At 50.6% G+C, this 20,831-nt stretch overlaps 1 long non-coding RNA gene across 1 annotated transcript; it reads right to left on the reverse strand.

Annotated features, from left to right (window-relative positions):
- Positions 1 to 17,495: 17,495 nt before the first annotated feature.
- LOC115302696 lies at positions 17,496 to 20,404 on the reverse strand. Its single transcript, XR_003913595.1, has 3 exons — positions 20,263 to 20,404; positions 19,853 to 20,186; positions 17,496 to 17,854 (listed from the first exon to the last, which is right to left on the reverse strand). It is a non-coding gene; the product is annotated as an uncharacterized LOC115302696 (long non-coding RNA).
- Between the last annotated feature and the right edge of the window lie 427 nt (positions 20,405 to 20,831).

A 20,831-nucleotide genomic window follows, 5' to 3' on the forward strand; every position in this document is an offset into this window, starting at 1 on the left:
ACCCAAGTCCGTCTGCCTTTAACTTTACCCATCTTGCTATCTTTTCCTTTCTTGGTTCCCAGGCTCCCCAGTGCCTCCTCACCTGCCTTTTTTCCTTTCCCTTCCTTGTGCTACCAAAAAAGAAAAAAAGAAAAAAAAAGCAGTGTTGAGGATGGGAATGAGCCCGGGAACTGTGTTGGGGGTGTGCTTTGCACTGGGAATTGGAATTAGAGGTGGGCACAACGGTGGCTGCTTGGTGACCCTTGGTGGTCTGAGGGATCTTCTGTTGGGGGGGAATACAGATGGCCAGAGCTGCCCCAGTGAAGACTTACTGGGGCAGGAGGGGTCTGGGAGAGGCTTTTGTAGGTTGCTCAAGTTCAAGGAAAGAGTGTCTGGGAAGTGAGGAAGGAGCACCGTGGGTCCCTGGAGTAGAGATGGAGAGGGCTGAATGCCTGGGAAATCCTGTTTTTGCAGGAAATGAATTAAATGTATCCTGTTGCTTAGGCCTGCCACCTGGAAATCTGGGTGTGTGTGTGTGTGCGCCAGTGAGTTATTCACTGCCCACCACCCCCCTTCCAAGGGTACACAGTGTGCTTTGCTGTTTGATCAGCTGTTGGACGGTTGGGGCCAGGGGCTAGGCTCTCCTTGGGGAGCGTTTTCAAGCACAGGGGCGGAAACCAGACCTGGAAAGGCAGGGTCGGGGTATCTGTTGAGGTTTGCTGTTGGTGCCGTGTGACTCTGCATCGAGGTGTTTCCTTGTGGGTCTGTAGGATTAAATGCCTGTAGTTCTGAGAACATGGAGAAGGGGGAATAGTGTTCCCACACCCACCTTCCACCCCAGCCCTTTCCCTGGTCCAGGCCATGTTGTTCCTCACTGTACCGGTCCCCTTGATGTACTTGGGGCATTGAATTGCTCCCCTTCACCCTATCATTTCCACTGCCTTCGCCCTTCTGCTTGCATACTACAGTGGCTTTCTGTGTCCCTGCTACCTGGGTGTGGCATTCAGGGCTCTTCCAGACAGACTGGCCATCAGCCATCAGCCAGCCCTTTTGAGCGTCTGCTCCATCTCTTGCTTATTTCCTTATGCTCCATGGTGCTGTCCTCCGCCTCCCCACTGCTGGGCCAGCTCCTGCACACCCTCCGTGTCTCACCAGGCTCCCAGGATCCTTCCCCTGTGTAGTTTTCTGGACATTCGAGTGAGGTCCTCACTTCCTTTTCTGGCCTCCCCCAGCGCTAGCCTGGTGCATCCTCCGTACAATCCTTGCACAGTGCTGGGTGGCTGGCTTTGGTGTCAAGCTCCCATTCTTGAGCAGACAGTCCTGGGGGGCAGAGATGTCCGGTCCCCCCGTTGTGTGTCAGTGCCGGACGCCGGCCTGGCCTCCACCGGATGCTCCAGAGTCCTTCACTGATGCCCTCATCATTCAGCTGGAGTGGGCTGTTGATGCCTAGAGCAGCTCTGAGCTCGGAGGTTTGAAACATTTTGCTCAAAATAGGCCTCCAAGCCTACAAGGCAGTGTACTTTTTAAGAAGGCATTTGAACTATTTTGCCAGTCTGCTCCTTATTACCAAGGGTGGGGAGGAAAAGCCGTCACATGTGGCCAGATGTGAGCTGTGTGTTACTCAGGCCTCACAGGCTTGTTTCAAGCTCAGTGTTGGAAGAAGGTTCTGCTTACACAGAAGCTGGTTATGTATGTGATTTGCCTCTTCGTCCACGGAAGGTGTCCTTGTTGGAGTGACATCACAAGTGGACCGCTGGCATCCCGGGTTCTGATGCAAACAGGAGCTTAAAGCATTTTGCAGCTGGGGCGGCCCTCGATGGTACACAGCCCCATGTGGTTCTTGCAGAGGAGAGAGTCACAGTCCAGGAGCAGGGTGAGCTGCTCCCTAGATTCTAGAATGTGCTGTAAGTCTGTGGCTGAGGCAGGAGCAGCGCCCCATCTTGCTCATGGTCTGTACGGTGAGCTTTCCCCTTCCCCACGGCCCTTGGCAGGCTCGGTTCATCTGGCCCCCGGACCACCTGCTGTGCCAGCCGGGTGTCCTGCTTACCTGCTCCGTCTCCCAGATCTTTGGTGGGTAGTCCCTGAGTCCTGGCCATTCCCCGCTTTGAGTGACCCTGAGACTGTCTCATCGGTGCCCACCTCTGCTTTGACAGCTGGGAGCCTGGAGCCTGCTTCAGACTCTGCATCTCCCTCTCTGTCTGCCCCTCCCCGGCTCACGCTCTATGTCTCAAGAGTGAAGAAACATTAAGACATTTTTTAAAAAGGAAAGCACAGAATGTATATTGTAGGGAAAAATATGTATACTTTTAAACGAAGCAGTTCCATTCCCAGGGTACACACGTTTTTCACTGTGATACAGCTTTTTCCCAATTTTACTAATTAGAAGCAGCAGCAAAGGTGCATGGGCAGTGAAGTTCAAAGCAGTTCTGTTTGGTGGCGGAAAGATTTAAATAACTTCAGTGTCTAATGACAGGGGCTTGGTTGAATAATTTACGGAACATGTGGAATACAGTATAGCTGTTAAAAATATGGCGTTGAGGGGCGTCTGGGTGGCTCAGTCGGTTAAGCGTCCGGCCTCTGCTCAGGTCATGATCGCACGTTCGTGTGTTCGAGCCCCGCGTCAGGCTCTGTGCTGACGGCTCGGAGCCTGGAGCCTGCTTCAGATTCTGTGTCTCCCTCTCTCTCTGCCCCTCCCCGCTCATGCTCTGCCTCTCTCTGTCTCAAAAATAAATAAAACACTAAAAAAAATTAAAAATTATGGCATTGATCCAATAGCTCACTCTTAAATTTGTTTAATGCTTTATTTATTTTTGAGAGAGAGAGAGAGAGAGAGAGAGAGAGAGAGAGAGAGAGAGAGCGAGCGCGTGAGCCGGGGAGGGTCAGAGACAGAGGGAGACACAGAATCTGAAGACAGGCTCCGGGCTCTGAGCTGTCAGCAAGGAGCCCAACACAGGGCTCAAACCCACAAACTGCGAGATCATCACCTGAGCTGAAGCCGGATGCTCAACTGGCTAAGCCACCCAGGTGCCCCTAATGGCTCACTCTTAGTGGAGCAGGTTACAAAATAGCATGAATAATACAACTGCATTTAAATAATAAATTATATACATATAATGCATGTGCAAAAATCTGTGTGTGTGTGTGTGTGTGTGTGTGTGTGTGTGTGTGTTTGTTTGTGGATGCAGGTGATTATTATTTTTCAGGTTATGTATTTAGGTGCTCTGAATTTCCTTACAGCAGACATATGCTCATTACAACACTCCCTTATCTGCAGGCTCAGCTCCTTGCTGTGTCTTTGGACTTGTCTTCCCGAGGACCTGTTTGGGGGCGTCTGGGTGGACCAGTGGGATTTCTGGGTCCCAGGGTTACTCATATACGATTTTCTCCAGTATGTACCGGTTTGCCCTTCCGCCTGCAGTGCCTAAGGGTTCTGACATCCTGTCAGGTACTTAGTACCACCCCACTTTCTCACTGTTCCAGTTAGGTGGGTGTAATTTGGAATCTCATTGGTTTGTTTTGCATTTTTCCATTTTCTGCTGAACAGCCCCGTCCTCCCATGCTCATGAATGGAGCTGATCCCGCCATCTGCACAGCCATTGACACCTTGTTCATGTGTTTGAATCATTAAGGAACACTGTTTGAAGAGTGGAGACAGAACTGGAAGGAGGGAAAGGCAATGTGGATGCAGGGTACCTTCACTGTGTGTGTGTGTGTGTGTGTGTGTGTGTGTGTCCACACGTGCAGTTCTGTCCAGCTGGCCGTGGGGCTGTCTCCCCAGGTCAGTTACTTGATCTGTTTCTCAGATTGGAGGAGAAACAACAAGGAAGCTGCATATGAGGTAGAAAGCAGCAATTCCTCTAACTTTTGGATGTTTGGAAAGATCTGGAGGGTTGCACGGAGTTAGGGAGAACCCAGCTTAAGCGAGGATGGTGCCCGTGTGCTCTCTTAGGTCTAACATTTACCCTTCGCCATCTGGGACAAATCCAGTGTTCCTCCCCGGTGTCTAATGACCAGGGCGGAAACAAGGCAGGGAAACTACCGCCTCAGCCACGACTGTCCTGTCCTCATGGGGACCCTTTCCCCATCTTGGCGGGTTTCCGAGCTCCACTGCCCGGACCACATTTCTCCCAGATCTCTGCTGGCTGCATTCCCAGCCATTTCTTATTTCAAAACCTTTGTAAAATTGTCTTATGTGGCAGGAGGGTTTTGGTGTTTCCTGGAGGACGAGGAGGAAGATGAATCCTCCGGGGTGTGGCACTGCCTGGCCGTCAGGTTTGCAGCAGTGGCAGAGGTGTGTGCCACCACGTCCTGAAGGTGTGGGGGCCCCAGAAGCCCAGTTAATTTTTTAACCCAGGTTGGGGCATCTGGGTGGCTCAGTTGGTTCAGTGTCCGACTTCGGCTCAGGTCATGATCTCGTGGTTCATGGGTTTGAGCCCCACTTCTGTGTCTCCCTCCCTCTCTCTCTGCCCTTCCCCCACTCACACTCTGTCTCTCTCTTTTGCTCTCTCAAAAATAAATAAACATTGAAAAATAGAAAAAATTTACTAACCCAGGTCTTTCAAAAGGAACAAAGACTTTTCTGCTTATCCCAGATTCCTGAAATTTTCCATCGTCTGTGTATTTACATTTATAATAAGAACAAATGTTATTTAAGAGAAAACATATCAGCTTCATACTTTTGGGATTTGGGTAAACTTAACCGTTCCGACATGTTTTTAGTTATTGCTTGTTAGTGTAGGAATATTATTTTCACAAACTGGAGCTGTAGGCAGAGCGTGGTTAGAAAGTTAAGCCCCTTTTTATGACTTTGAGAGAGATGGTGGAGTTTGTTTTGTGTCAGGTAATTCTTTTTTCTTTTTTTATGTTTATTTATTAATGAGAGAGAGAGAAACAGAGCATGAGCAGGGGAGGGGCAGAGAGAGAGAGAGAGAGAGAGAGGGAGACATAGAATCTGAAGCAGGCTCTAGGCTCTGAGTGGTCAGCACAGAGCCTGATGTGGGGCTCGAGCCCACAAACTGGGAGATCATGACCTGAGCAAAAGTCGGACCCTCAACTGACTGAGCTACCCAGGCGCCCCAGTCCCTGGATATATTTTTAGTTGTCATGACCTGGGGAGAGGGGTGCTCATGTCATCTAGTATTTAGAGTCCAAGGATTTTGCACAGGACAGCCCCTTAACGGAATCGGTTCAACCCAAGATGTAGTCATGCTGAGGTTCCCTGAGACTCTGGGCTGGGAAGCTGTTGGTTGTCTCACGTGAGCCATTTACTGAGCCTTTCTGGACATTCATTGGAGGACACCCCTCCAAGGCCCACGGGGATATTTAGAATGACGTCAAGTCAACCGAGTCTCTTGCTCGCTCCCCTTTATACAGCAAAGTGCCCTCTTGTCTTTAAAAATCCGATTCTGAAAACAGATGTAATTTATATCCAGCCTTTTGGTCCTGCTTCTGCCTGTAAATGAGGATACAGCCATCTGGCTGAAATAATCAGGCAGGTGCATCTGCCTCTGAGCCTCTTTCAAATGTAATTGGTGACTCTTGAATGTGCGTGAGCCTCCCTGGGCACATACGACCCTGAGTGGAGTAAGTATCTCATGGCTGCTTATTACATGTGTCTGTGAGGGCTGGGCACCTGCCACTGATTTCTTCTATCAAATCCTAAAGGGAGAAAAATCCCTCTTTAGTTTAATGCTGAGCCCTCTGCCTTATAGGACTTTACCTAGAAACCTCCATGCCCACGCGTGCATTGGTTTGGGGGGCGCTTTGCAAACACAGGTCCTTCTTGACACACGGGGCACATCCGGGGGGCGGGTCTCCAGGGTTAGTGTCTGCATAGCACCCTCCGGTTGAGCTGGTATTTTAGTTTTGTGGCGATGCTTTGGTTCTATTTGCAGAGGGAATTCTGTGACCACAATTTTGGAATCACGTTGCATGTTTTGCTTACAAAATCCCTACTTAATCTAAGGGTGATCTGCCAGGAACCCAGACTTTATTTTCCCGGGGGTGCAGGGGACAGGAGATCCATGCTTACAGGCAGGTGTGGCACGGAGGAGAGCCGTGGCAACAGAGAGCTCCCTTGACCTTTCTTCCTCTATACGAATGAGAAAACGGAGCCCTGCAAGAGGGGAGGGTTTATTGAGGTCATCCAGTGAGTTCGTAGCAAAAGTAGAACTTAAGTTCAAGGGGTTCTGATGCTCAGCTTGGTTCTTTCTGGGCCTCCAAGCTGTGGTGGGCTGGGTTTTATACTGGTCCAGCCGGGTCTCCACTGCGTATTCGGGCAAGACCCAGGAGAAACCGTGGTTGAATGGATGGAGCTTTCTCCCAGTACATTTAGTGAGGCCCGCTGAGAGCACAGTGGGGACCATGTTGTCTAAGGAGCTTCCGATGCAGTCGGGAGGTAGGCTGCTGCCCTTGGGTGATTCTCCGGGTAGAGAAGAAAGAATGCAGTTCACCTGGGGAATGATGTAACAAGAGCAACACTCGAAAGCAAAAACATAAACTGCAGAAGGATGGCCTCAGGGGCTTGAGCCCCAGACAGAATGGTCCAGGAAGGCCAGTGGGAGGAAGAGGGTTAGGATCTGGGCTCAGCAGGGCGGGAAGAAGAGTGTCTTCCGGGACCTTGTGCCGTGGGGAGGGTGTGAGAAAATGCGCACTTGGAAATCATGATGATGACAATAATCAACTAAGGGTGATAATCAGCTCATATGGATGAAGCCCTCACTGTGTTCCAGGCTCTGTGCTAAACGTTTTCTGTGTTTCCTCATTCCTCTGATCGGTGTGCGGTTGGAGTCTCCAGTGTCCAGATGAGTAAATCAAGGCACAGAGTGATGTAGTCCTGCTCAAGGCCGTGCCGCGCGTGAAGGGCCGGGACCTGACTTCCAAGCCAGCGTTCTCTGCCCTTCTCTTCTCGAGAGCCGGATTTTGGAAGACCTGAATTCTAGCTGGGGGATTGTGGGTAGGAGGAGCAGATGGACTGAAATAATCAAGTAGCCAAAGTGCTGCCTTGGTAATGCCGAGCCATGCGAGGTGCTTACTAAGTATTTGCCAAGTGAATGGGTGAATAGTGATGTGGCTACAGTGGTGGGGGGGTGGCTCAGGATGGTTGTGGAGACCTGTGGAAGGTGCTGGAAGGGCCAGTAGGGAAGCTTGGAGGTCTGAGCTGATGAAAAGGAAGAGTGGGAGGGAGGAGGGTGTCAAGAGGCCCTGAAGGACCTGGAGAAGGGAGTCAGGGTGAAGGGAGTGGTCAGGCAGGGGAGAAGGGGAGAGAGAAGATGGTGCAGGGGTGTCTGGCTGCCTCCGTTGGTTAAGCATCTGAGTCCTGATTTCAGCTCAGGTCATGATCTCATGGTTGGTGGGTTTGAACCTCGTGTCAGGCTCTGCACTTTGTCGGTGTGGAGCCTGCTTGGAACTCTGGCAAGATGTTTCCTCACTTTTTGCCTCTACCCCACTTGCACGCACACACTCTTCTCTCTCAAAATAAATCAACTTAAAATAAAGAGAAGGTGGTGTATAAGTGACACTTGCTCACAGAAATTCCAGAAATTCCATCCACATATTTGGACATCTGGGCTGAGCCTCTGTGAGAAGTGACTGTCCCTGAAGTGGGGTGCTGGTGGCCACGAGTGACATTCCCATGCCTCCCTTACCACGCGGCAGGGCCAAGTGGGTGCCAAAAGGGTCACTCATGACAGGTGTCCCAACGCACAGCGACCTCACAGTTTCCAGGCTGTAGTTGCATCCGCTGGGTCCATCTGAAAAATCCCTCTCGGTCAACTCCCCACTGCCCTTGAACCCTGTGAAGCTGCCCCTGGAGGCTGCCGTCCTGGTGTTACGCCTCGCCTCCCCCACCTGGCATCTCATGTAGAAACAAGGCGGACCCACCCTTTGCAAACACACCTGGCAGCCGGAGGAACAGGTCTTGCTCGGTGCATTTGCTGTTGCCGCATTCATGTGACTCCTCCAACAGCTTAAAGCCGGTGCTGTGCTTATTTTTTTGTCTTGGAAGAATGAAAGCTGCCTATACTCCCCAGGGGGTGACAGAAAAGCAAGTGTGGAGAGCAGATGGAGGCCAGAAGCCGTGGTGTTACAAAGACAAGCCCTAAGGCTTGTAACCGAGCTCCTTGGGGTTCTGTGGCCCACATCGTGTGATCCACGATTATATGAACCGTACGCACCCCCGGAGCACAATGTGCGTGATGCGCTGGATGGAGGCATTGGGCTCCGTCAGAAATGACACCACTTCCGTGAACCCCAAGGGGATGGTGCCCAGGAGGGAGGGAGGCAGCTCGGTTGTATAAATAACATCTGGTACCCCTTCCTCAGTTGAACGGCTGGGGAGCAGGGATGAGGAAGACCTTGGTTGAACCTGCAAATCATTCCATCTTTCTGGGCTCATGATTTTTCAGTTGAGTTGTTGAGTATCACTCATGCTTGGCCTCCATGACCACGGCCAGGAAGTCGTCAGAGGTTGCAAACTGATGGTCCGCAGATATGCTTTTGTTTTGTTTTGATCTGTGTGGTGTTTTTGACAACAGAGATGGTTGAGAACACTTACAAATTGGAAATCTTCACATAAAAGTCAAGGTCTGCTTTTCTCAACTGACAGGAATCCCTGGAGACACAGGGCCTCTGTTCCCGGTGACGGTCGTGGGTGGGTGCTGGGTCGCAGCCTTCCCCCTTGGCTGGGGTTGTGAAATCTTTCGTCTCTGAGTTAAAGACCGCATTGGTCACCATTTGTACCCTGTTCACTCTAATGTTCAAGTCACACCAGTCCTGCTTCACCGTCTCCTGTGCCTGTGGGGCTCTGTGGCATTTGTGTTTTTGACGTGGTGCTTTGAGTTGTTGCACTTGACTGGGAGCTGGGTGCTGGAACCTGGGAGCCCTGGCATGGTGGGGAGGGTGCCACACGAGGACAGGGAAAGGCGTGGAGGTGCCTGATTCTGGGTGCATCTGGAAGGCTCTCGAGCACCAGTGTTCAGGAGGGCCTGACTGGAGCCACATGAGAGCCGGGCCATTGGAGACCTTGACGCTCACACTGCCCCAGGGGAAAAGCTTTGTCTCATGGGACCGAATGTGTCTCCGGGTGCCCACTTGGAGTTTAGTGAGATGAGGTTCCTGTCGCACCCATGGTTGCCTCTTTCAGTGGCCTGTGTAAACTGCTTTACAGGGAAGGTGTTGGGTGGAACCAGGTCCCGGGAAGGAGGGCCGTACTTGGGAATTGTATCCTGGCCTCCTGCCTGGGTGGGAGGCGGTGCTGGCCTTGCCCCCGGAGCTGGGGGCTAATCCCAAGCCACCCCAGCCATCACCCGTTCTCCAGTACCATCGTTCCTTCCTGCCCGGAAGCTGGAAGGTGGGTTTTGGAATTGGGTTCTTTCTTCAAGTTTACTTAGTTTTCTTCTTCTTCTTCTTTTTTAATGTTTATTCATGTTTTTATTTATTTTTGAGAGAGAGAGAGAGAGAGAGCGAGTGCACAAGCTGGGGAGGGACAGAGAGAGAGGGAGACACAGAATCCGAAGCAGACTCCAGGCTCTGATTAGCACAGAGCTCGATGTGGGGCTTGAACTCATGAACTGTGAGATCAGGACCTGAGCTGAAGTCTCATACACTTAACCGACTGAACCACCGAGGTGCCCCTAGTCGTCTTTTTTTTAATTAAAAAAAATTTTTTTTTTTTAATTTGAGAAAGAGAAGAGGAGAGGGGCAGAGAGAATCTTCCTGATGCAGGACTTGATCCCACGACCCTGGGATCATGACCTGAACTGAAATCGAGGGTCAGATGCTCCACTGACTGAGCCGCCTAGGTGCCCTGAGTTTACTTAGTTTTCTAGGGAAGGCTGAGTAGTTATGTCTTATGGTCTGAGGATGCAGGAGCAGGGTCAAGGTTAGAGGGAAAAATGGGGCAAACCCTCACCCCAGAGCTGAAGCCCCACCAGGCATTAAGGCCGCGTGGCATCCCAGGAAGCTCCCAGCAGCCGCTTGATTTTGTCCCCCACCCCATTTCGTTCTCGTTTTCTTTATTAATTTTTCTTTATTTTTAAATATTTTATTTTTACTGAGAGAGAGAGGACACAGGTGAGTGAGAATAGGGAGAGAAAGAGAGAATCCCATGAGGGGTGAGAGAGAGAGAGAGAAAGAGAGAGAGGGAGAAAGAGAGAAAGCGAAGGGAGAGAGGGAGAGAGAGAAGTAGGGCTCACCCAAAGTGAACTTGAGCTTGAGCTCACCTGAAGTGGGGCTCAAGCTCACCCGATGTTGGACTCAAACTCATAAACTGTGAGCTCATGATCTGAGCCTAAGTCGGATGCTCAACAACTGAGCCACCCAGGCGCCCTGTTGATTTTTCTAAACATCAGAGGTGACATGCTGTTTGTGACAAGTAGTGCGGTGTCTGCAGCAGACTGGTCCTTGAGCGACAGAACGACTCAGATGGGGTTAAAAATGAAATTGGCCAGGGTGGAGGAAAGGTTCGGTAGCTGGGTTTGGCTCCTAAAGTCACCAGATGAGCGGAAGTGACACGCAGCCTCTGGGCGGAGCAGAGGGGCCCCGGGCCAGCTCCGGGAGAGAGCAGGCCTGACGCATTTAAAGTATTTTTTTAATTACTGACTTTTTAAAAAATGTTTTCTTATTTATTTTTGAGAGACAGTGAGAGCGTGAGCAGGGGAGAATCAGAGAGAGGGAGACACAGAATCTGAAGCTCTGAGCTAGCTGTCAGCACAGAGCCCGATGTGGGGCTTGAACCCACAAACCGTGAGATCATGACCTGAGCCGAAGCCAGATGCTCAACCGACTGAGTCACCGAGGCGCCCCTAAATACTGACTTTGAATTTTACTTTCTCGTTTGTTCCTTTTAAAAAGATCGTATATTCACATGGTTCAAAATTCCTGAGGAGCCAAAGAATATATTGTGGATAATGTCCTTCTTACCTCTCCTCTATCCCCTCGGCCACCACACTTCCTTCTCTGTGCGTCGTCAGTTTCCTGTGACTCTTTCCCAAGAGATTTTAAAAGTATACATATAAATATAATATATATAGACATATTATTCAAATATATATAAACATATCAATAAATACATATCTTTATACATTTTTTAAATGTTTATTTTTGAGAGAGCGAGAGACAGTGAGTGTGCTTGGGGGAGGGGCAGAGAGAGAGGGAGAGAGAGAATCCCAAGCAGGCTCCATGCTGTCAGCGCAGAGCCTCATGTGGGGCTTGAACCCACAATCTGTGAGATCATGACCTGAGCCGAAATCAACACTCAGATGCTTAACTGACTGAGCCACCCAGGCACCCCTATCTTTCCGTTTTTAAAAAAATTCTTGAATGTTTATTTATATATCATTTATTTATTTTTTAAAGAATACTCATTTATTTTTGAGAGAGGCAGAGTGTGAGTGGGGGAGGGCAGAGAGAGGGAGATACAGAATCCAAAGCAGGCTCCAAGCTGTCAGCACATAGCCCGATGCGGGGCTCGAACCCATGAACCGTGAGATCATGACCTGAACCATAGTCAGATGCTTACCGATTGAGCCACCCAGGCACCCCTGTCTTTCCCTGTTGTTAGTAGCGGCTTTATCAGCTGTAGTTCACATATCACACAGTTCACCTGTTTAGAGTGTCCAGTTCGTGGTTTTGGTGTCCACACAGGCTTGTTAACCTTCATCCCAATCAATTTAGAAGATTTTCATCATCCCAGAAAGAAACCCCGTGCCCATTAGCAGAGCCTCCATCTCCCTCCCAACCCCCAGGTTTAGGTAAACTCTATTTGGGATCAGTTTCCCTTCAAACTCCTCTTTTCCAGAATTTTCCTAGCTATTCTTGTTACCCGTGGGTTTTTTTTTTTTTTTTCCCCTTCTCTGAGCTTTGGGACCAACTTGTCTAGATTCCCCAACAGAAATCTGTCAGTGTTTTATTGGATTGAGTCTCGTGGGTTAGTTTGGGAGGCATGACATCAGCATGGACACTTTCTAGCCAGAAGCACGGCGTGACCTCCCTTTGCTGGCACCGTCTTCCGCTGGTTGCTTTGGGTGGTGCAGGAGGCGGCAGGTGATGACAAGAATTTGCAGCTGCTGATGGTCTGGGGATCCCCGGTGTCCCCAGTGAGTCTCCTGCTCTCTGCTGGGGTGTGAAGGCTGGGGCTCTGGAATGTGGTAGAGGTAAGTTTGAGCCCCACTGGTGGCCTCCTGGCTTTTGTCTCCTTGACTCCCTGCTGCCTCACACGTGTGATGAGGGCTGCTGTTCCTCTTGCCCCAGTGGGACGATGCTGGAAGAGGGACACCCGTGATTCGGAGCCACATGTAGATGGTGCCCCACGCAGGGGCGGGGCCTACGGATGGAGTTCACAGGAGGCCGAGGAAGCAGGACACCTGACCTCTGTGGGGCATCCGGGAAGGCCTCATTGGGGACACAGGCAAGCTGTGGCCCAGGGAGTAGGTGAGGCGGGGAGGTACCGTGAGGCCCCACCACCAGAACCCCTACTGAACCTGGTCAGCGGTAGACATGGAGATGAGATTAGGATCCAGGGGTGCCTGGGTGGCTCAGTCGGTTCAGCGTCTTTGGCTCAGATCATGATCTCTCTGTTCCTGAGTTCCAGCCCTGAGTCGGGCTCTGTGCTGACAGCTCAGAGCCTGCCTGCTTTGGATTCTGGGTCTCCTCCTCTCTCTGCCCCTCCCCCACGTGTGCTCTGTCTCTCTCTGTTTCTCAGAAATAAATGTAAAAAAAAAAAACAAGGGGCGCCTGGGTGGCTCAGTTGGTTGGGCGGCTGACTTCAGTTTAGATCATGATCTCACGGTTTGTGGGTTTGAGCCCCACATTAGGCTCTGTGCTGACAGCTCGGAGCCTGGAGCCTGCTTCAGATTCTGTCTTCCTCTTTCTTACCCTACCCCGCTCATGCTGTGTCTCTCTCAGAAATAAATGTTAAAAAAAATTAAAAAAGAAAAAGAAGAGAAATGCCTTAAGTAAGGGAGCCTTGGTGGCTCAGTTGGATAAATGTCTGACTTCAGCTTAGGTCATGATCTTGTGGCCCATGAGTTCGAGCCCCGAGTTGGGCTCTGTGCTGACAGCTCAGAGCCTGGAGCCTGCTTCCGATTCTGTGTCTCCCTCTCTCTCTGCCCCTCCCCCACTTGCACTCTGTCTCTTCAAAATAAATAAACATTAAAAAAAATGTTTTTAAAGATTCAGGGGAGTGAGTTGCCCGGAGGCACGTAACAGAGGAACTGGGGAGCCGAGGTACGAACCCCATCTCTGGACGTGCAGTCTGTGGATCTAACGGCTCCCCCCGAGTTGAATTTCTCATAACAAACTAACCCTTAAGATTCGGTTTGGTTTTGGTCCCCCTTGCGGGGGAGGGCAGAGACGGAAGGCCCCCCTCCACATGGCCCGCTGAGCCCTGATGCTCTGCTCCCCGCCTTTGTGTTTGCACAGGCGGAACAGCCCCCCTCACTGGGAAGCCCACTTCTGAGCAGCTGCGACATACCGCTGAGTAAACAAATCCTCTGGCTTTCGGATCACATTGCAGAGTAAAAGAATCTTGAACTTCTCCTCTCCTTTGTTAGAAATGTGTGTTTTGGCTCCGGTGGAAGGATCCTTTGTCTCTTTGAACTTCTCTGGCACTGCTTGTTCCGGTGAAGCACAGTGTGGACATTTACTTAAAGCTGCCACTTGCCGTCTCTTCGTCTCTTCGTTGCGGCCATCTGGTTCCAAGGGACATTGCTCAATGGGGCGTCTGGGTGGCTCAGTTGATTAAGCACCCAACTCCTGATTTCAGCGCAGGTCATGATCTCACGGTGCGTGGGATCAGGCCTCGGGTCGGGCTCTGCACCGACAGCACGGAGCTTGCTGGGGATTTTCTGTCCCGCTCTTTCTGCCCCTTCTCTGCTCACACTCTTTCTCTCTCTCAAAAAAGGGACAAATGAAGGGACCTTGTTCCACTAGAGAGAAACGGTGTCAAGGGGGCTGTGGTGTAGAGCACGGGCTAGCTGTATCTTTCCCTTCCTTGATTCTGGATTGTCCTTCTTTAGCTGGGAGCTGTATGCCGCTCCCCTGCCTGGTCCCCCCTCCTCCATCCATGGCTGTGCGTAGGATTGCTGGGTTATGAACTCAGGTCTGACTCTTAACACAGAGCCTCTAGAACCAGGTGGTGACCTTCCTCAGGCTGGTGACCATGATGAGGGCTGTGTCAACAAGCTGACCCCCAATCCCCTAGAGAGACTCAGGGGACTTTAGAGCCTTTGTGGCCATGTGTCCTTGGCCTTTTCTGCCGGCTGGGGTGCTTATAAACATCCCTGTGGGAAGGAGTCACCAGGGTGTTTATCTTCTTGGAAAACCTGTTCCCCAGGGGTCTTGAGCAAAAATATTTAGGATCTTGTCACTGAGGCATTTTGAATGTATGGTTCTTTCTTTCTGGAGCAGGGATGAGTCCTGGGGTTTTGAAGGCTTGGATGAAATAAGAAAATGATGCATGCATGTAGGAGTTTCACTGTTAGAAGGTAGGAAAATCCCTAGATGGTTTGTATTGTTACAGTGATGGTGTCACTTCGTGCTGTGCCTGCCTTGGCCCTTCAAGGTCCCGTAGCTGTTCAGATTCTCCCTGTGCTGAGGGACGGAAACCTCAGCCCAGGCTGGTTTTGGTAGCTGTCAAGGAGGGCTGGCTTTATATTATTTATTTATGTGTTTTTATTTTTTTAATGTTTATTTTTGAGAGAGAGAGAAAGGCAAAGAGAGAGGGAGACACAGAATTCGAAATAGGCTCTAGGCTCTGAGCTGTCAGCACAGAGCCTGACGTGGGGCTCAACCCCACAAACCATGAGATCATGACCTGAGCTCGGACTCAGGAATGGTGAGATTGTGACCTGAACTGAAGTCGGACGCTAAACCAACTGAGCCCCTCAGGCGCTCCAAGAAGGGCTGGCTTTATAGGAGATTTGGAACTTAGTCTCGCTCCCAATCTGCCTTGTATCATGTGGGCTTTATTTTCCATTTCTTTTTTATTTCCTTTTTAAGTTTATTTATTTTGAGCAAGAGAGAGACAGAAAAAGATTGTGAATGGGGGAGGAGCAGGGAGAGAGAGAGAGAGAGAGAGAGAGAGAGAGAGAGAATCCCAAGCAGGCTCCACACTGTCAGCACAGGGCTTGAAGTAGGGCTTGAACCCATGAATCGTGAGATTTTGACCTGAGCCAAACTCTAATGCTTAGCCAACTGAGCTGCCCAGGCACCCCTTTATTTTCCATTTCTAGAAGGTGGCAAGATAGCTTATTTCATTTGGATCTCCAGGCCAGTGGGCAGAGCATTTATTGCCCCTGATCCAGCCTTCTTAGCAATGGGCCATTGGGTCTGATTGGTCCCCAGCCCTGCCCCTCTTGCCATGGCCTGGGGGTTGCAACACACTGATTGGCTCAGGCTTCAGTCCCATATCTACTTCTGGAACTGGGGTTATGTTCAGTGCCCGGCTCCGCTAAACCACCAGGACCTCCTGGGAAGGTGATTCACCCAGGCTGTTGAAGATACAGATGCCAAAAAGGAGGAAGAGATTGAGGCTGATCTGCTTTGAACCAACTCACATCCTAAGAGATCCATGATTTAGAACGAGTTTATTCGAAGTGTACACAGGAAGGGGCACCTGGTGGCTCAGTTGGTTAAGCGTCTGACTTCATCTCAGGTCATGATCTCATGGTTCATGGGTTTGAGCCCCGCGTCGGGCTGTGTGCTGACAGCTCAGAGCCTGGAGCCTGCTTTGGATTCTGTGTCTCCCTTTCTTTCTCTGCCCCTCCCCTGCTCACACCTTCTCTCTCAAAAATAAATAAACATTAAAAAAAAAAGAAGTGTACACAGATCGGTTTGGAGTAGGAATATGTGAGTTAAGTGGCAAGTTCCAGAGGGTGTGACAAGGGCAGAGAGTTCCTTGGTGTCAGTGTCGAGTGGGCGTGGAGTCTGGCAGGGCTGCGGAGTGGGCTCGCACTTGACAGTGAGCGGGAAGTAGCCAGACAGCTGGCGCCTGGCCTCTTGGCAGGCACGGGTGGTGCAAGGTGACCGCCAGGGAGCTTTGTTCTGGGGCAGCCTTTGGCCTTGGCCATGGGGACATCAACCTCTCTGAGCCCCGTTTTCCTCCGCTGTGAGGCGGACGGCAGCACATTATAGAGTTCTCGGTGAGCTGTGACTTGTGATCATATGTGTAAATGGCTAAGAGCTCAACTATCACGGACTAGTATGAACTAGAAAAGACAGGTTAGAGTGTCCATGCTCCGAGAAGACAGAGCAGGACTGGGTGAGGTTATCCAGGCTGGAGAACTGACCATTTTCTGTTTTCTCCCGTTCTCCCTCTCCGAGCCGGATGGCACCATTCTCCAACGCCAGGACCCTTAGAGTCTGCAGGAAGTGCTCACTGACTGTTCACACGTCTCCCCGCTTTTGACGTGCACAGTGCTAGGAAAGGGGTTCACTTCCTCTGGTGACACAGAAGTGGGGAGCCTCCCATCCCGCCCTCCTGAGTGCGCGCGTAGGTCGTGCAGTGACCGCCCACCCACCTGCCTGACCGTGAAGGCGCTTGTCCCTGGAGGCCTCCGTCCGTGAGTCTGGGTCTCTTCAACCTCGCACTGGGTCCCCGTTTCCCTCATAACACGTCCAACAGGGACGTGAAACAGCGACAGTGCTCCTTGAGTACGAACTGTTTTTGTGTCTCAGAGAGCTGGTCGTTTGAAGTGTAATTTCTTGGGGCACCTGGGTGGCTCAGTCGGTTGGGTATCTGACTTTGGCCCAGGTCACGATTCTACACTTCATGGGTTCAAGCCCTGTGTCAGGCTCTGTGTGACAGCTCGGAGCCTGGAGCCTGCTTCGGGTTCTGTGTCTCCCCCTCTCTCCGCCCCTCCCTTGCTTGCGCTCTGTCTCCCAAAAATAAATAAACATTAAAAAAATTTTTTTGAAATGTAATTTCCTCAGCTCATTATGTCAGAACTGGCGTTTAAAGCATGTTTGAGGGCTCTTGCTAATGGGCCTTTTGCCCCTAGTCAGGGTCTTCTAGTGAAACAGGACCAAGAGGATCTATCTGTCTGTCTGTTTATCTATCTATCTATCTATCTATCTATCTATCTATCTTTGTAAGAGACACAGAATACATATCAATATGTAACACATAAATTATATTATTAATGCTTTAATTAGTCACTTGTATTAATATAATCAGTCACTACACACACACACACACACACACACACACACACACACACACACACAATTTATTAAAGTAATTGGCTTCCAAGATTACGGAGGCTGACAAGTTCCAAGATTTGCAGGGAGAATTTGCGGTCTTGAAACCCAAGGGCTTACAAAGGTGTAAGCTCCCATCCAAAGACTAGTAGGCTTGAAACCCAAGAAAAGCTCACTTTTCAGTTTAATTGTCAACATAGCGAAGAAACAAACAAACAAACAAAATCTCATACCCTCAGAGACAGATCCAGAAGAACGTTTGATGAAATGCCTGGACACCTGTGGCCGTATAAAATATACAGAATTAACCATATCACCTCTGGTGTCATCTGGAGTTTATTTTCTGAGGTCACATGGTTGGAATGGCTGGCATTGATGGAAGTAGGCCGTGACGTTCTAGCTTCTTCCCCGGGTAACTGGTCAAGGGTCTTATTTTAAACCAACCAGGTTAACTTTCTCATAACAAGACACTATAAACCATCAGGAAGAAGGGAGGTGATTTTAGAGGTGATAGGGATCCACTCCCATGAAGCAGAGCGAAAGTCCGAGCCTCCTGAACCTTCTTCCAGGGTCAGCAGTCAGTCCTGCCCCAGGGCCAGTGACTAAATCAGGTTTCAAGTTCCAGGTGTCCAACGAGGTTTTCAAATCAAGAGTTTGCATTTTCTAGGCTTCCTCATACCTGCAGAAGGGTCACACACAGCACGGTGATGCCTCAGCCTGAAACCCAGTTGGGCTGCCGGTCTCTTTGGGCAAAAACCTTTGCAAAGCCGGGTTTTGTGGAGAGTTTCGAGGAGCTGTGAATCCTCTGGGTGGGGATGTGGGGCTGTTTCCTGACAGAGGTGTGGTGTGAGGGTCTGTGGAGGTGGGGGCATTGGCCCCAGTGTTCAGGGCTTGGGGGTGGGTGGTCTTGGGTGGCTCGTGGCTTATGGAGCATTTTCTAATGTCCCCCGTCCAGGATTGGAGATGGAATTGGTCAGGGATTAGGAGTGAGCTAGGGCAGAAGGCGGAGACTTATTCTCCTCCTTTGGGGGAGGTGGATAGGAAGGAAGAGTCTGTGATAGGGTGGAGAATGTAGGACCAGTAGTGTTTACAAGGTTAGTGTTTACACTCCTGCAGAAAGCCTCCTTCTAAAATGCCATTGTCCCAGGAGCACTGAGGAGGCGACTGGCCCGTTTTACCCCAAGCTTGGCATTGGAACCATGCCTCATTTCACGTTCTAAATATAGGCAGTCAAACCCCTACGTGTGTGTGTGTGTGTCCGGGCAGGGCAGAGAGCTTTATGATGGGGTGATCATCAGACTTTTTATTTTTAATGTTTTGTATCTTTTTGAGAGAGGACATACGGGGGAGGGGCAGAGATGGACAAGGGGGCAGAGGATCCAAAGTGGGCTCTGTGCTGGCAGGCTGACAGCAGCCAACCCGATGTGGGACCCGAACTCATGAACTTCGAGATTATGACCTGAGCTGAAGTCGGATACTTAACTCACTGAGCCACCCAGGCGCCCCAATCATCAGACCTTATAGCTGGCTTCTCTCTGTCTCTCAAAGTCTCTCTCCCCAAAGAACTAGGAGGAGAAAGTACCATAGATTGTATAAGGTGCTTTATGCCATAGATACAGATAAACATATTTTTTCCATGTAAATAACACTTTCATGTTTTTGGTAAATCATACCAGGTAAGACAAGAACAATTTGCTGTTGCTAAGACATTATGAGAAACCTGATGGTCAGGGCACATGGGTGGCTCAGTTGGTTGGGTGTCTGCCTTCGGCTCAGGTCATGATCTCATGGTTCGTGAGTTCTAGCCCCGCGTCGAGCTCTGTGCTGACAGCTCAGAGCCTGGAGCCTGCTTCGGATTCTGTGTCTCCCTCTCTCTCTGCCCCTCCCCAGCTTGTGCGCGCTCTCTCTCAATAGTAAATAAATAAACTTAAAAAATTATATCTAAAAATGAAAGCTGAAAGTGAATTTCTTATTTCATCATCTGACACACTGACCGAAGGATTTCTGTGTGCTGGGGACAGACAGGTCTAGAGTGTGTCCTGCACATGGTCACCACCTGGGAGGGGCTGAGCGTCTGCAAGAGGAATGTGCAGAGCATACGATTCTTCAGGGTCCCATTTAGGGAGGAGGTTGGCTAGTTTCTCATAGACAGTATCAAATGTATTTGAAAAGGAGGGACACCATAGAATACAGGGCATTTGGGAAAATAGTCAAGATAGTGGAGAAGTAAATGCAAAGAGCATCAGTAGTCATGATAATAGTATTATTCCCGGTGGCGTCATAAACTTTCAGCCGTGCCCTGATCAATGGGGCATCCTTCCTGCAGAGCGACTAACGCCGGAGACCGAGGGACATGTCTTAGCATTTTCCTGCTGGCTCACAGTGACCCTTTACCATCCCAGAGGTAAAAGCTAGTGTTATAACTCACTGTCTCCATAAATCCTCATGATGGGAACGATATTGACTTGTTTTTACAAGTCCTTGTCATCCGAGAGAGGCTATAGCACTTCCGTTTGTTTATTATTTTTACGAACAGTAATTTTTGCTGAGAGCCTCCTGTGTGTAGGCTCCTTGAATTCACCATCTCATTGAATCCTCTCTTGCCTGTGAGGGACAAATACTATCCATGTCCTATTTTATTTGGGAAACTGAGGCTTAGGGAGATTAACCGACTCACCTCAGATCACACAGGTAGAGAGGGCCCGAGCCTTGACCCAGATCCCACCTGGTTGGCCTGCCAGTGCCACGTGTGACATCTGTGCTTGGGGCGGGGATGAGGGGGACAGGGGACAGGTGTGTCCCCGGGGCTGGATCCTGTCTTCATTGAACATTTTCATCTTTGGTTCATTGCAGGTTTTCTTTGCATTAACTTTGCCTTTTTAAAAATACTGCATTGGGGTACTATTTCTCTCGATCACTGGGCTTTTCAGTGCTCAAGCGCAGGCATAGTCGTCTCCACTTTGCAGGTGAGGACCCAGAGGGTGGGCGAGGTCCAGGGTCCGTAAGAGTTCCTGTGGCAGAAACGGAAGGAGTCGGGACTTTCGCCAGGGCTTCTGGGAGCAGGCTGGAGGGGGCAGCAGCACTTACCTGTGGGCACCACGGAGTCTCAGGAGCGTGCCTCTCTTCTTCCAGGTCGGGAAAGAGGTTGAAGAAGACCCGCAAGTATGACATCATCACCACTCCCGCCGAGCGAGTGGAAATGGCCCCGCTGAACGAAGAAGATGACGAGGATGAGGACTCCACAGTGTTTGACATCAAATACAGGTGCGGGGGCGGAGGGGGGGGGACTGCCGCTCCCCCCGGCCCGCGGGCGTTGGGTCGGTGGGGCGGTTCACCCTGGGAAACAACGCAGGCGTGGCGTCCGTGTGTCCTTGTTCTTTGGTTACGTGTTTGGCCTGCGGGTGTTCTGCTTATGGGGAGAAGCGCTTTGATCCCGTCCTAGAATGCACAGCACCCGGAAAGCCGGCAGAGAAACGGTGATTCCTGCCTTTCCCAAATGCGAACGCTGGAGGGATCAGCTTCGCGTGAAGAGGAGGAGGGCTGAATGTCAGAGCCTGTCACTGCCTGTGGGGCTCTGGTCCTGGCAACCAGCTGTGCCACACGCTGCCCGCCAATGGACACTGCTCTTCTAGCCTCTCGAAAACTGAGGGCTGAGA

The sequence above is a fragment of the Suricata suricatta genome, chromosome 9 (genome assembly GCF_006229205.1).
Source record: "Suricata suricatta isolate VVHF042 chromosome 9, meerkat_22Aug2017_6uvM2_HiC, whole genome shotgun sequence".
Classification (NCBI taxonomy): domain Eukaryota; kingdom Metazoa; phylum Chordata; class Mammalia; order Carnivora; family Herpestidae; genus Suricata; species Suricata suricatta.